General features: G+C 45.4%; 1 protein-coding gene across 1 annotated transcript in view; it reads right to left on the reverse strand.

The window, feature by feature from the left end:
- FLNB (filamin B, beta) overlaps window positions 1–15,420 on the reverse strand; it is a 130,023-nt gene extending 114,603 nt beyond the window's left edge. Inside the window, exon 1 of the mRNA XM_011998389.1 lies at window positions 15,299–15,420. The gene's annotated coding sequence lies outside the window, so the exon portion shown is untranslated. The remainder of the gene's footprint in view (window positions 1–15,298) is intronic.
- Window positions 15,421–15,820: the final 400 nt, after the last annotated feature.

A 15,820-nucleotide genomic window follows, 5' to 3' on the forward strand; every position in this document is an offset into this window, starting at 1 on the left:
ACACACACACACACACACACACACATATTTTCTAACTGCCTACTGAGCTCCCAGCTCTGTGCTGAATACCAATTATACTTTTAAATGAGAAAGTTAAATTGGCTTTAAATGACTCTACAAAGAGATAACAGCATTATTATAATGAAAACCAGTGTCCACAGGGCAAGACATTGAGGACCTTTTAAAGGAAGAAAAAAAAAAAAAACCTTTCGGCTTTCTGTCCCTCATACTAGGCTATGTTTCCTGAGAGTTTTTTCTCCCTTTTATGATAAAAAGTTCATGATAATAATAAATAGGATAGGTATTTATCCTTTAATTGCAAACTTATAAAAGTTGAGCTTTGTTACAAAGTCAGATCAAGGTGGTTTCCTTGGTTTGAAAGAGAAGAAATCCGCTTCCATTTTTCCCCTGTAACTCACCTCAGGTTACAACTCATATAAGCCTGTTATAAAGATGGCAGCCTGCCCAAAGATTGTGAAGTCATAAAAGGAACAAAACTCCTAATTTAAAGTCTTGAGTAGGAACCAAGCTGAGGAAAATTCCAAATAATTTATAACCGCTGGCTCTGACCATCACCACAGAAAGGGGAGGAAGCCACAAGAAAGGAGTCCCTCAGAGGACAGATAGGGGGAACTCTGCCTGCTTTACCTACACTGACACTTTCTGGATGGTTCCTCCCTGTGCCCTGTCTTTAGCTCAGCTGATGGTACAACTTTATGTCCCCAAATCTGGACCTTTCAGCCCACAATTACGTGAGGAGGCCTCCGAGCACACGTCCCACCCAATCCCAATAGAGCTCTCTGCAAAGAACTCTCTCAGCCCAGGGACTGACCTCTTTCTTACGGGTGGAATTCCACGCCACCAACATCCAGAGTAAAAAGCATGGTGCAGGGATGGGTGGAACCCACTCAAAGAAAGGGCAGGTTGCTGGCTGAAGTTACTGGTGGCCAAGTCACCCAGGAGTCAGGGGCATTAAGTCAGTCAGTGATGGGGCAGCTAGAAGTTCAGACGTCCTGCTGGGGCGTCAGAGAAGCCTGGTTCACCACCCAAGCACAGTGACTTACTAGCTGTGTGACCATAAGTGGGTTGAGTCCCTGTGCCCCATCTCCTCATCTGCAAAATGAGAGTCGTAACTGCCTCGCCTCATCAGGCTGCGGTGATAAGATGGAGTAAAGCAAGCAAGCAGCACTGCCTGATGATCATCCCATCAAATTCATGGGGGCTACTGCAACCACTGTTATTACTGCCATAGTATTATAACACACACAAGTTTGGGAGCTAAGGGTGCCTCCCCATCGGCATTGTAAAAAGGATTCAAGCCATTCAATTCTGGTTCAAGACTACTCAGAGCCCAATGCCCTAGAATTCCACCTTCTAGCACAGATGAGCATTCCATCTGCTAATGACCACAAGAGCTGGGTCCCTAATGGGACACAGGATTAAGCCTGATAGAATCAAGATGTTTCTTGCTCGGTGAGCTGCTGAATGAACTGGCAGTGTGCTCCAGTGTGCAGGCTACCCCAACTCCTCCTGCAGATTCCCGGACAGTCTGCAGGGGCCAGGCTGGGCCACTGCGAACACAAAATTAAACACAAGGTCCGTAAATTCAATTTGAAGTTCCCTAACATGATTTCTTTTTCTAATGGGAGATGGGGGAGGTTTTGATATTAAAGTGATCTTTAGCCATTAAAGCAGTTCATTGCAAGATAATTGGGGGGGAGGGAGGGAGAACTGAAAACAAATGCCTCCCTGACAGTAAGTGGTTAAATAAACTTTACATTCAAGCAAGAGGAAAACAGGCTGCTGTGAAAAGAATATGAAAGGTTTGTTTGTTCCAATATGAACAGGCTTCTATGATGTATTAAGGCAAGGGGATAATTTGTAGAAAAGTATAAACTGTACAATCCTGTTTTTCAAAAGTCATGACTGCATCTGAACAGAAAGATCTGGAAGCATGAACACCAAACTGTCCTCACTGGCTCCTTCTAGGAGGAAAACTAAGAAGCCGATGGTGGAAGATGGGCTTTCATTTTATTGTTGTTATTTATTCTGCATTGCTTGAAATTTTTTTTGTTTGTTTTTTTTTAAATGGAGTCTCGCTCTGTCACCCAGGCTGGAGTGCAGTGGCACGATTTCGGCTCACTGCAACCTCCACCTCCCAGGTTCAAGCGATTCTCCCACCTCAGCCTCCCAAGTAGCTGGGATTACAGGCACCCACCATCATGCCCAGCTAATTTTTGTGCTTTTGTAGAGACAGGGTTTCACCATGTTGGCCAGGCTGGTCTTGAACTCCTGACCTCAGGTGATCTGCCCACCTCGGCCTCCCAAAGTGTTGGGATTACAGGCGTGAGACACCACGCCCAGTCCAAAAAAATTTGAATTTTTAAAATTTAAACTACATATTTTACCCTTTTTTTTTTTTCTGGAGGCCAGGGGGAGACAGGGTCTCACTTTGTCACCTAGGCTGGGGTGCAGTGGGGCAGTCACGGCTCACTACAACCTTGACCTCTGAGGATCAGGCTCTCCAACTCAGCTTCCTGAGTAGCTGGGACATTTGGGTCCCGAGTAGCTGGGACGGTCACCACCATGCCTGGATAATTTTCATAATTTTTGTAGAGACAGGATTTCGCCAGGTTTCCCAGGCTGGTCTTGAACTCCTGGGCTCAAGCGATCCTCCCATCTCGGCCTCCCAAAGTGCTGGGATTACAGGAATGAGCCACCACGCCCTACCCATCTGTTGCTTTTATAATAAATCTTGACATACACCGCCAAAAAAAGAAACATAGTAATATACATATGAAGAAATCTTCATCTTAACAAAATTGTTTGTCAGGATCTATAGGTACTAATGTGGGAAAATCAACAGATATTATGAAATGACAAAAGCAATGTGTATGGCAGGTTCAAATTTGAGTACAGGGTACTACAGAAATCATATAATTGAATTCATCTATGTACAGACTGTCTCTTGACAAGACAAAAAATTATTCCCGGATCGCGCAGTTGCTTCTGGGAAGAGCAGCAAGGAATGGAGGTGAGGCGGGGTAGTAGGGTGATGGCCTTTCACCGGTTTGTTTAAACAGCTAGTGCAATGTTACCTATCAGCAAAGGAATACCTGGAGACTCTGTGGGTTTGCCTGATTGTCTTTCTGATGCTCCTTGGCTCAGTTTTCTCAGTGGCCATCCAAATGCCTTCCATTCCTCACCAGACACACCCATCCTGGACAAGCAATCTCCCAGCCTCAGGAGATGGACTTTGCCATTTCCAAACAGCTTGCCAGAGGAGTAGATGTTGAAGATTACATTGCAAAAGATGGAGTCATTTGGTTGCCTTTGGGCATGTTTTTCTTTTCTTTTTTTCTTTCTTTCTTTTTTTTTTTTGTTTTGAGACAAGGTCTTGCTCTGTTACCCAGGCTGGCCTCAAGCAATACTCCTGCCTCAGCCTCCCATGTAGCTGGGACTACAGGGATGTGTGCCACCACACCCAGCTAATTTTTTGGGTCAGCCAAGCACAGCAGCTCACGCCTATAATCCTAGCACTTTGGGAGACAAGGTGGGAGGGTCACCTGCGATCAGGAGTTCGAGACCAGCCTGGCCAACATGACAAAATGCCATCTCTACTAAAAACACAAAAATTCACTGGGCATGATGGCACATGCCTGTAATCCCAGTTACTCAGGAGGCTGAGGCAGGAGAATCGCTTGAACCTGGGAGGTGGAGATTGCAGTGAGCTGAGATTGCACCACTGCTTTCCAGTCTGGGCAACACAGCGAGACTCCATCTCAAAAAACAAAAGAGACGGGGTCTCACCATGTTGCCCAGGCTGATCTCAAACTCTTGGGCTCAAGCAATGCTCCCGCCTTGGCCTCCCAAAGTGCTGGGACTACAGGCGTGAGCCACCACACCCAGCCTTGGGCATGTTTTTCAAGCCACCAAAAAACAAAAACAAAAACAAAAAAACGCCCACCTTCCTAACTCCCTTGTGCCCCGTTCACTTGCACCCTAAAGAGAGCTTGTCCATTATGCAGAGGTCCAATTTCCCAGTGAGAGGTGAAGCCCGAGGGCCTGGTCCCATGCAGTTACCCCCTTGAATCCTCACAGCTGCTTTAAGAGGAACTGCTGTTGGCTCCATTTTCCAGATTAAGAAAAATAATGAATAGGTCAATTAAACCCAAAGTCACAGAGTTGATAAGCAGCAGAGCAGGAATCTGAACTCAGGCCATGACTCTGGAATCCACTGTTGGCCATTTCACCCTGGAGACCCAAATGGGAGGACACAGGAAGATGCCCAAACAAGGACACGGTGTTACGAAGGCTTTAAAAACTCAGAACCAAGGAGGGGGAAAATGCTGAGAGTTACATCATCCTCCTAAAAGAGATTTATCACTGTGCCCCTGAACTCTGGCCCATGATAAACGGTCGTGGCAGTAAGATAAACAGACTAAGTAACCAGCAGATCGGCTTTGCTGCTAAAGGGGGAACACATTCTAACATTCCTGAGGCGCGCTGTCCAAGGGCAGGGCAGGCGAGCGACACACGATGAATATACAAGGCATCACCCCATCCACCAGCTGCTGCCGTGGCTGGAGACGCAGTCCACAGTCAGGGCTCTTTATGACCAGCTCATCTAAACAGTCTGCGCCTGAGTCAGAAGCTGCTTCCCGGCTCAACAAGAACCCCAGCTGCAATGTCTACATCTCAGAGCAGCTCTGCCTGAACCTAGCTCTGAAAAGCTAGGTCCAGCATCCCCCTAGACCACACTCACAGACAAGGCTCTCTCCTCTTACCACCTGGCCCATTTACTAAAGTTTTTCCTTCACTCATGTTTTCTTTTTTCCTTAGCTTAAGTAATTATGTCTTAGAAATCACAGGTTTGATACATTTGTTGCATTTTATAAATACATGAAAAATACACGTTAGAATTTTTAAATGTGTAACATGAGTATCATCTTCAGTACCACCTCTTAGAAAAGACTACCAGATGTTAGCTGGTTTTTCCGGAAAAGGGGTTTCAGTGGCCAAACAACTGGAGGCACACTAGACTAAACAATTTTTTAACTGCTGCAGGACTTCTCAGAGCCTTTAACATGCCAGTGTACATTGACAATCTCAAAGAGAGGGCTACGGTGTCACAGGGAATTTGCCAACACTATTGGACTAGGGGATGTTTAAAAGTTTTATCTCAAAAGAGACTAATGTTCTCCAGAAGGCAGTCTGGGTAAGTCCACTTTAAACTGCTCTTCAGATCCTCTACAAACAAGTCTTCCAAACATTCCCAGAGGCTGGGAGGTTACATTCTATAAAACTGGCAGGAGTGAGGATGAGACACAGGCAATAAACACACAAAAAAAGGAAGACAGGAAATAAGGAATTGGAGCTTTCTCTAATCTACAACTTTCTGTGGCAGTGATTAAGAAATTAGAATCTTGCTATTTGGATTCAAGAAGTTTTGCAGATAAAGGACAATAAAAAGCAGTTTTCAAAATGTTGTCCCTAATTAAGGATGCTAAAGGGAAGCACACCCTTTTGCACAATCCTTAGCCACAGTGTTTATGAAATTCTGGTGACAACCAACTCACTTAAAAACCACATTAAGGAACATCTTATTGTTCCAGTGCAAACTGTAATTCTTAAACAACGGGCGATGATTTTGAGGAATTTGGGCTAAAACCAGCTTCTCCTCCTTTCTAGGTTTCCTTTAGAGCTTCTAATGGCAATATGTTGTCTGTGATGAAGATTTAGACAAGCAGGAAGATGCAGGGATGGAGCCCCATAATTTGGCCCACTGCTTTCATCAGTAGAAAGAGAGGGAGTCGTCCAGATGTGGACAACTGGAACATCAAATTATGTGAAAGGGGGAAACCTTCTGAACCTCCAGCCAATTGCTACTTCACGCTAAACTTTCTACACAGGAGAGGAAAGAGAACTTAGTAAAAGTTAGTAAAAATTATTTCTGTAACAACTATAACATCCAAGTAGCATCCCTAATGCTACTTAAAGATAAAACTGTCACATGCACAATAATAGCAATGAGCCACAAAGCTTGAGTGCTAATAAAATCTACTCAACTGGCTGGGCACAGTGGCTCACACCTGTAATTCCAGCACTTTAGGAGGCTGAGGTGGGCGGATCACCTGAGGTTGGAAGTGTGAGACCAGCCTGACCAATATGGTGAAATCCCCATCTCTTAAAAATACAAAATTAGCCGGGTGTGGTGGTGCATGCCTGTAATCCCAGCTACTCAGGAGGCTGAGGCAGGAGAATCGCTTGAACCCAGGAGGCGGAGGTTGCAGTGAGCCGAGGATTGTTTCACTGCACTCCAGCCTGGGCAACAAGAGCCAAAAAAGTCTCAAAAAAAAAAAAAAAAAAAAAAAAACACTCGACTTACATGTGGTATTAGATCCAAATCTGAGATTCCATCAACTATAATGTAAGTGTAACCAACCTAACAACCACCACTAATCAACAAATAACTACCAAGGGACGACCCACCCAGTCAACCAACTACCAAACTACCCATAAAAACCCAATTGGATTAATCCTAGGCTACTCTCTCCCACCAAATCTACTCTCCCTGAATCCTGTTAGCTACCTCTAAGTTGTTCCCTAGCCCAGTGGCCATCAGCTAATGTCAGGTCCCTTTACGGGTCCCTCCATCTAAGCCTACAAATAAAAACTCTTCCCAAATCTCCTCACTGAACCCAGAGGGCAACCTCATACCCCTCAGGCACAGCTCCTTCTCAGGAACCAACAAAATACTTCTAAAGCTGGGTAGAGGCAGATAGGACAGACTGGGCATAAAACATTAGAAAGTTGAAAGGAATTGAAATTAATAGAAGTATAATTCAGCGCTTGCAGACTATCATCTTCACTAATTACTAACTTTGGTATTTAAAGAAGTTCCAGGCCAAGTGTGGTGGTTCATTCACCCCTGTAATCCCAGTATGTTGGAAGGCCAAAGGGTGGATCACTTGAGCTCAGGAGTTCAGGATCAGCCTGGGCAACACAGTAAGACCCCATTTCTACAGAAAATACAAAAATTAACCAGGCATGGTGGCACGTGCCAGTAGTCCCAGCTACTCAGGAGACTGAGGTGGGAGGATTGAGCCCAGGTCAAGGCTGCAGTGAGTCCTGTTCATGCCACTGCACTCCAGCCTGGGTAACAAAGAGAGACCCTGCCTCAAAAAAAAAGAAAATGAGTTATATGTTAGTTCTCTCATATCCCAACAATTTCCAAGTACACACTGATTGCTGAGAAATTACGGTCAATTGTTAAATAACTGAGTTAGTTGCAGGACGTGGTGGCTCACGCCTGTAATCCCAGCACCTTGGGAGGCCAAGGCAGGCGGATCACAAGGTTAGAAGATCAAGACCATCCTGGCCTATATGTTGAAACCCCGTCTCTACTACAAATACAAAAATTAGCTGGGTATGGTAGAGCACGCCTATAATCCCAGCTACTCGAGAAGCTGAGGCAGAAACTGAGGCAGGAGAATCGCTTGAACCCAGGAGGTGGTGATTGCAGTGAGCCGAGATCATGCCACCGCACTCCAGCCTGGGAGATAGAGTAAGACTCCACCTCAAATAAATAAATAAATAAATAAATAAAATGTATTAATAGCATTTCTTTCCATTATGAACGAAGACCATAAAACACAGGTGTATTAGCAGCACCTGTCGTTTTATCACCAAAGAAATCAGATCTTCTCCTGTCATGTGACAGTGTTTTAGATATAGTACAAACTATCCTTTATGCGACTGCTACATGAAAATGATGGTAGTTATTAGACTCACTGTTAGATCTTGTTATTACACATTTTAATACAGATGTGCACTTATTACTATGTCTAAAAATTTTATTTCTGATATCTATTTCAATATCATTGGTATATTATTATATGGAAAAAAACAGTACAGTCTTCAGAGAGCCCAAGAGGTCCAAGACATATTAAGTTAACAACTCTGGCTACAGTTAATAATTTTTAGAACCAAAAAGTAAAAGGACTTCAAAATTTGGCCCACAGGCCATAGTTTTCCCCACTACACACCACAGCACCACTGTCTATTAGCACCACTGATGTGGTTTGGCTGTGTCCCCGCCCAAGTCTCATCTTAAACTGTAGTTCCCATTTGTAGTTCCTCATTTGTCAAATGAGACACAGATTAATGGAACCATTCCTGCCAGGGCAAGGCCTCAGTCATTTCTCACGCTGACTCTTGGAAGTCACTGAAAATGGGTTTCTCCACCAACATGGCCCGCCCACCACTACCAGAGTTATTGTCTTAGGCCGTAAATACAATCATTCATGTTACTCCTGGCTTGAACACCTTCTGCTGTACACTACCATCTATAGAAGAGGTCAGCAAACTTTCCATAAAGGGCCAGAGAGTAAATTTTTTTTTTTTTTTTTTTTTTGAGAGGCAGAATCTCACTCTGTCACCCAGGGTGGAATACAGTGGCATGATCCCAGCTCACTGAAACCTCTGCCTTCTGGGTTCAAGCAATTCTCATATCTCGACACCCAAGTAGCTGGGATTACAGGCAAGCACCACCAAGCCCAGCTAATTTTTGTATTTTTAGTAGAGACAGGATTTCGCCATGTTGGCTAGGATGGTCTTGAACTCCTGACCTCAAGGGATCTGCCCACTTCAACCTCCCAAAGTGCTGGGATTACAGGCACGAGCCACCGTGCCTGGCCTGGATAGTAAATATTTAGGTTTTGTGGGCCACACAGTCTCTTTGCAACTATTTAGATCTATTGTTGCAGTGTGAAAGTGTCCATAGACAGTACATAAATAAATGGGTGTGGCCTGTGTTCCAATAAAACTTTATAAAAATAGGCAGAGGGCCAGATTTGGCCCACAGGCCATAGTTTTCCCACCTACACACCACAGCACCACTGTCTAATAGCACCACTGATGTGGCTTGGCTATGTCCCCGCTCAAATCTCATCTTAAATCGTAGTTCCCATAATCCCCACATGTCACGGGAGGGAACTGGTGGGAGGTAACTGAATCATGGGAATGGTTACCCCCATGCTGCTGTTCTCACAAGATCTGATGGCTTTATAAGGGGCTTTTCTCCCTCTTCTCTCTGCACTTCTTGCTGCTGCCTTGTGAAGAAGGACATGTTTGCTTCCCCTTCTGCCATGACTGTAGGTTTCCTGAGGCCTCCCCAGTCCTGTGGAACTGGGAGTCAATTAAACCTCTTTCCTTTATAAATTACCCAGTCTCAGGTATTTCTTCACAGCAGCATTGAGAACAGACTAATACAACTGCTGTTCAATAGAAGCTTCTGCAACGATGGAAATGTTTTATATGTACACTGTCCAGAGCCTTAGCCACAAGCCATATGTACTTATTGAACACTGAATATGCTTAGTATGGCTGAGCTTAATTCTAAATTTGGTTTAATTAATTTAACTAGCCACGTAACTGGAGGGTAGCACAGCCAAATCAAAGGTAACTTTTATATAACTTTTGAGGTTCTTTAGAACCCAGCCAGCAACATAACTGATCCTCCCAACGCTTCCCAAGCACTCAGCACCAAGTGCCAGAGCCAGTGAGTGGGCAACTCCAGGCACTCTCACACTCCTGCACTTCCCCTCTAGTGGGCCCTTCTTTGCCCAGAAGGTCCTTTGTCTTCTGAATTCACCCCTTTAAGCCCCACTGTTCACCAACCCCACCACTGCCGTGGGCCTTCTAGGACAGCCCAGGTGAAAGGCGTTGCTCTTCACGCCTCTGGGAGGCACTGCAATGAGATCTGTGTAGCAACTTAAGCACACTTTCTCTGTCTTTACTTCTTCACTCTAAGATAGTGGAAGATGAGGCCATGTCCCTAGCACAGGGCCTGTAAAATTAGTAAGAAGGCACTGTTTATAACATAAACACATTTTCATTTAAAAAAATAAATGTTTGGGCCAGGTGCAGTGGCTCACGTCTGTAATCCCAGCACTTTGGGAGGCTGAGGCAGGCAGATCACAAGGTCAGGAGATAAAGATCATCCTGGCTAACACAGTGAAACCCTGTCTCTACTAAAAATACAAAAAATTAGCCGGGCATGGTGGTGAGTGCCCGCAGTCCCAGCTACTTAGGAGGCTGAGGCAGAAGAATTGCTTGAACCCGGGAGGCAGAGGTTGCAGTAAGCTGACATCGGGCCACTGCACTCCAGCCTGGGTGACAGCAAGACTCCATCTCAATAAATAAATAAATAAATAAATGTTTTGTTTTTGCTTATATTGGTGTTTTTGAAAATGATTTGGCTATGAATAGCTCAGTTATTTAACAAATGGCTGTGACTTCTCAGCAATCAATGATGTATACTACAGAAATTAACCAGGCATGGTGGCATGTGCCTGCAGTCCCAGCTATTCAGGAAGCTGAGGCAGGAGGATAGACTGAGCCCTAATATAAGCTCTAACTTTCTAAAAAATAATAATAATGTCTTTCTGAAATTAATAGACTTACCTGAAAACCTGTTTATCACATTTTTTAAGGGCTAGACTCTAGACACAGATGGGAAGTCTAAGCCTCAAATGGACATCAGATCTACAGCACAGAGGTTAGGCTACCTGGGTTAACATTCCATTCTGCCACTGAATGATCTCACCCTCTCAAAAACTCCATTTTCCTCATCTGTAAAATGGGCTGACAATGTCTATACCTTGCAGGAACGGTACACACTAAGCACAGTACTGAGAGGCATAAATAGCAGCTGCTTAGCAGAAAAAAATACCCCCATGTACACACGAAATGGAGGAGACACATAAGCTAGACTTGGCACAGGCAGAAGTGTAGAAACACAAGGGTGACCATGGGGTTTCAGTGCTATAGCTGCTCTATCTCTGGACAGGGCAGGGCACGCCCTTTACACACAGCTGTGCTCCCTAACGTCCTCTGAGCATACTGTCCATACCATTAGTACTGCTCCTATGGTGTGCTCAGCGCTGAAGTCACTAGGGGCAGGTCAGTTCACACACCTCGGCCATTAGCCAGCCCGCAAGCTGTGTGCTGCCGCCCTGACTGCTCAGATGACAACCTGCCATCCACACCGATGTCATGACCACGGCACACTAACGTCTGGAAGCTGCAATTTTTGCAGCTTCTGGGGCTTCTCGAAACAGATAAGACTGAAGTCAGTCCGGTTTTTCTGACCAAAGGCCCTGTTTCCCCTCTTACTCAGCTGTCTTACTCACCAGGCTGGGTGCCAAATGACTCAGCCATTGTTAACAATCAAATCCATCCACAGAGAGAAGACCTCAGAGGGGACTCAACAGTGGGCTGGGTCCATCTTAAAGCCGGATCCAAGAGTAGTTTTGGACCCTGTCAGTCCTGTTGGAAGAAGTTCCTAATTTGAAGAAATTCTTGTCCCCTCACATGGTGGTACTAATCTACACGGAGTGATTTTTCCTGATTAATTTTTCCTAATTATAAAATGTCCCACTACAATCAATCCAAATTGTATTCCAAGTGTGGATATAATAAAGCGAGTCGAGGCTGAGCACAGTGGCTCACACCTGTAATCCCAGCACTTTGGGAGGCAGAGGTGGAAGGATCACCTGAGGTCAGGAGTTCGAGACCAGCCTGGTCAACATGGTGAAACGCTATCTCTACTGAAAATACAAAAATTAGCCAGGCGTGGCGGCATACGCCTGTTGTCCCAGCTACTCAGGAGGCAGAGGCAGGAGAATTGCTTGAACCCAGGAGGCGGAGGTTGTAGTGAGCCAAGATTGTGCCATTGTACTCCAGCCTGGGTGACAAGAGTGAAACTGCATCTCTAAATTAATAATCAATTAAATAAAGCAAGTATCTCCCCTGACCCCAACCATCCAGCCCAGCTGTCCAACAGGTCAGGGTTGCTCTGGGCTAATGCCAGGCACATGACTTTGGTCCTATCTCAGGCATGGCTCTTCCAACTTTCTTCTCAAGCCTTAACACTTCTCTGTTACTCACAAAAATCACTTCAGTCTCAACCATAGCTACACATCAAAAAGCTTTTCTAAAAAAAAAAACTGCCCCTCCCCAAAACAAAACAAAATCAACATCTCTTGGGGAGTGGGGCTGGGGTATCAGCAATTTAAAAGCTTTCCAGTTGGGTCTACCTTCGGAATCACTGTCTCCACGGGAATCACATCACAGCAAAATCACTACTCAAGAAGACAACCCTTTATCCACATGCAGATGGACCCGTAGCAGACCAGAAAAAGTATACAAAGAAAGGGAAAGGAGAGCAAGTACTGTACATACCTGCAGAACTGGAGGTGCCCAAGGCTATTGAGCGAAGCCGCCTTCAGTGCAGACATGCGGGCCACTTGTCTCAAGGTAACAAAACCACATTCTAACAAAGAAAGGGATGATTCTGCCAGTCCCTTGGAATAAATACGCTGCAGTGGTGAACAGTGAACTGGAAGGGGCATGTGTCTCCCTTTTTCTTCAGTAAAGAAGAATAGCCACTAATAGTGAAATCTTACACAAGGAAGCAGAAGGGTGTTTGTTAGAGAAGTGAGAGGTAAGCCCATCACTCATTGGAGAGGACCTGCCCTTGATTCCTGGGACAACTCCATGGCATATCCATTTTACAGTGGGTCAGAGAGACCCACAGGGTTCCAAGTGACGAATGGCCAGGCTGGGACAAAGCATATTCAAAAGCAAAAGTGTGATCAGGCCCAACTCTTTTGATGGCACAGATTTCCTCTAAAATGCCTCTTGCCCAGCCATTATCAGCTACCCACAGAGTGAGTAACCTGAGCACCCCAGCAGCAGTACTTCACCCACAATAGGAACAAATATTACCCCATTTCACAGATGCCAAAACAAATACTGGGAGAGGCCTATTTGCCCAGAACCACATGCCAGTGAGCAGAGGGGCCCCAGGGGAAGCTGTGGAAGAAAAGGGGGCACAGAGGACCCATCTCAGTCACCCCATTTCAGGAGTTACCCAGTGCACCAATCTGGAGACTAAGGGTCTTCCAAATTCTAATATGATGTTGAATGTCAGGTGGGATGGAGGCCAGGGTTTCAGAATCAAGCTCAGCGCCTCCCAGCTGCTCACCCGTGAGTCCTCACTGGTACAGCGTGCAGGTAATCAATACTTCAGCTGGGCGGAACTGCCTTGGGTAACTGCTTAACGGGAATCTCCAACAGGCCCGGAGAAATTTGAACCACAAAATCCAGTCCATGATTGAAACTGCCCACCCACCCCTGGAACCCCTGTTTTTTCCAGAACATTTTACGTGAGGCTTCAAATAAAATTAAATGGCTGTAGTTACCATACTCAGTCCTTGATTTAATTCAGGTCCTCCCTTCTGGTCTGAGAGCCCACTCCTGCACAGCAAATTACCCTTTAAAAATGAAAAAGAGGCCAGGCGCAGTGGCTCACGCCTGTAATCCCAGCACTTTGGGAGGCCGAGGCGGGTGGATCACGAGGTCAAGAGCTCGAGACCGTCCTGGCCAACATGGTGAAACCCTGTCTGTACTAAAAATATAAAAATTAGCTGGGCGTGGTGGCACGCGCCTGTAGTCCTGGCTACTCCAGAGGCTGAGGCAGGAGGATTGCTAGAACCCGGGAGGCAGAAGTTGCAGTGGGCCAAGATCGTGCCACTGCACTCCAGCCTGGCGACAGAGCGAGACTCTGTCTCAAAAAAAAAAAAAAAAAGGCATTTTCTATTTCTTCCAATGAACACAGTAAAAGGAAGTTTTGTGAGTGTCTAAATCCAGAGGACCCTCCCCCGCCCCCATCCACGCAGTCCTCCCACAGTAGTGGGTGAGATCAGAGGGGCAGCTGGGCGTAGATGCCCACAGATTACACGTTTTCTCACACTGCCCTGAGCAGTCTAATGAACAACTTTCACATCAGCCTCTCCTCCTCCCCAATTTAAGGGGAGCTGCATAACAGTCCTGACACCCTCTTTGCAGCTCCTGGAGTGTTCCCCAAGAGCAAGCCAATTTTTCCAGGGCATTGAGCCAACAGTGTAATCACAGGCTGTGGTGGAAGCTTCTGGTAGTTCATCAGAACTCAGAAACCTGGCTGGGGGCTGCACACAGGCAGGAGGCTCCATCAGGCTTCCTGTCATAATAAATTCCTCCACACCCTACCTGTGAAACTCCATTACCATTTATTACCAAAACTGGAGCCCTGGCTTTCAAGCTTTTTCCTGAGGCCTGAAAGCTGGCCTTCCAGCTGATGACATCACTGACAAGCTTCTGACAATGGCTCCCTGGAGCCTAAACCTCTGCTAATACCTAGCAAGGGCACATTCTTCATGGGTGAGGTCATATGCAGCTAATTCCTCATCTAGCCCCCACCCCAGTGCCCAAGGCCACAGCAAGGAGATACCACTACGGTTCTCTCCTCCTCCAAGGCCTTTCCTGCAGTTGCAAACACCACCAGGCCGCAAACACAAATGGTGGCCATCCCTGAGAAGGCGGGATGTGGGCTTGGAAGATTTTATAAATAAAAATACAAGATATCAGTTACATATGAATTTAGATAAACAACACATCATTTAGTATAGGTATGTCCTATGCAACGACTTGTAACATGTGAGAGCTATCTGCCATACTTGGAACATAAATACTAAAAAGTTATTCATTGTCTATCTGAAATTCAAATTTACCTGTATTTTCTCTGGCAACCTTGGTAGGAACACAGGTGAGTCTCGAGCCCTTCATTTGGCCTACAGGATTTCCTAAACCATTACACAGGACAACAAATGCTCTAACAAAAACATACATAGAGTGAAATGTACTGAGAAGCTGTAAAAGCCGATGTTTAAAACACAAATGACAGTTATCAGTTACTAGCTACATTGTAAAAACAAAAATTACACCAGGCGCAGTAGCTCATGCCTATAATCCCAGCACTTTGGGAGGCCAAGGCAGGCGGATCACCTGAGGTTGGGAGTTCGAGATCACCCTGACCAACATGGAGAAACCCCATCTCTACTAAAAATACAAAATTAGCCAGGTGTGGTGGCACATGCCTGTAATCCCAGCTGCTTGGGAGGCTGAGGCAGGAGAATTGCTTAAACCCAGGTGGCGGAGGTTGCGGTGAGCTGGAGATTGCGGTGAGCTGGAGATTGCGCCATTGCACTCCAGCCTGGGCAAGAGTGAAACTCCATCTCAAAAAAATAAAAAATAAAAATTACACACATACAAACAATTAACTGCCGATTATATAAAAGCCACGTGTTACCTGCAGGGGATTATAATTGTAGGATGCTATTATTTTTCCCAAAACAGTTCACCAATGAGTGAAAATTGCTAGGGAACAGGATATTCATGTAGTCTCAAAGATGACTTATCAATTACAATCACAGGTTACCTAATCATTACACTAGGAGAAAGGTACTGTTCCAACAGAGAGCAGGCAGACACCACGTGAAGCAGGTGACCACACTTAGCACCACGAAGTCACAGGACAAACTGAGATTGTGTGCCTGTTCTGTGAGGCAATGGGAAGTACCTACGACCTCAGGAAGTGCCCTAGCCAAAAATATTCAACTTGAATTTAATCACAAGGAAACAGACAGACCTAGAATGTGGAACATTGTGCAGCTGAAGACCGGCTGCACTGGCATGACCGAGATGCTGGCTAGAAATGCAGATTCCCAGGCTCCACCCTGTTCTTCAGAATCAGAATGTACATTTTACCAAGACCCTCCCCAAGCACACTTGAGAAACACCAGTTCTACAATGGGCCTGATTTCTTCAAAAATGTAAAGGTCATGAAAGACCAAAAAATGTGTAAAAGGTAGGGGGGCTGTTCTCGATTAAAGGAAAGGTTGAGATGTGTGACTTTGAAACCAAATTCAATTGAGTA

Source organism: Mandrillus leucophaeus, unplaced genomic scaffold, assembly GCF_000951045.1.
Source record: "Mandrillus leucophaeus isolate KB7577 unplaced genomic scaffold, Mleu.le_1.0 Scaffold57, whole genome shotgun sequence".
Lineage (NCBI taxonomy): Eukaryota > Metazoa > Chordata > Mammalia > Primates > Cercopithecidae > Mandrillus > Mandrillus leucophaeus.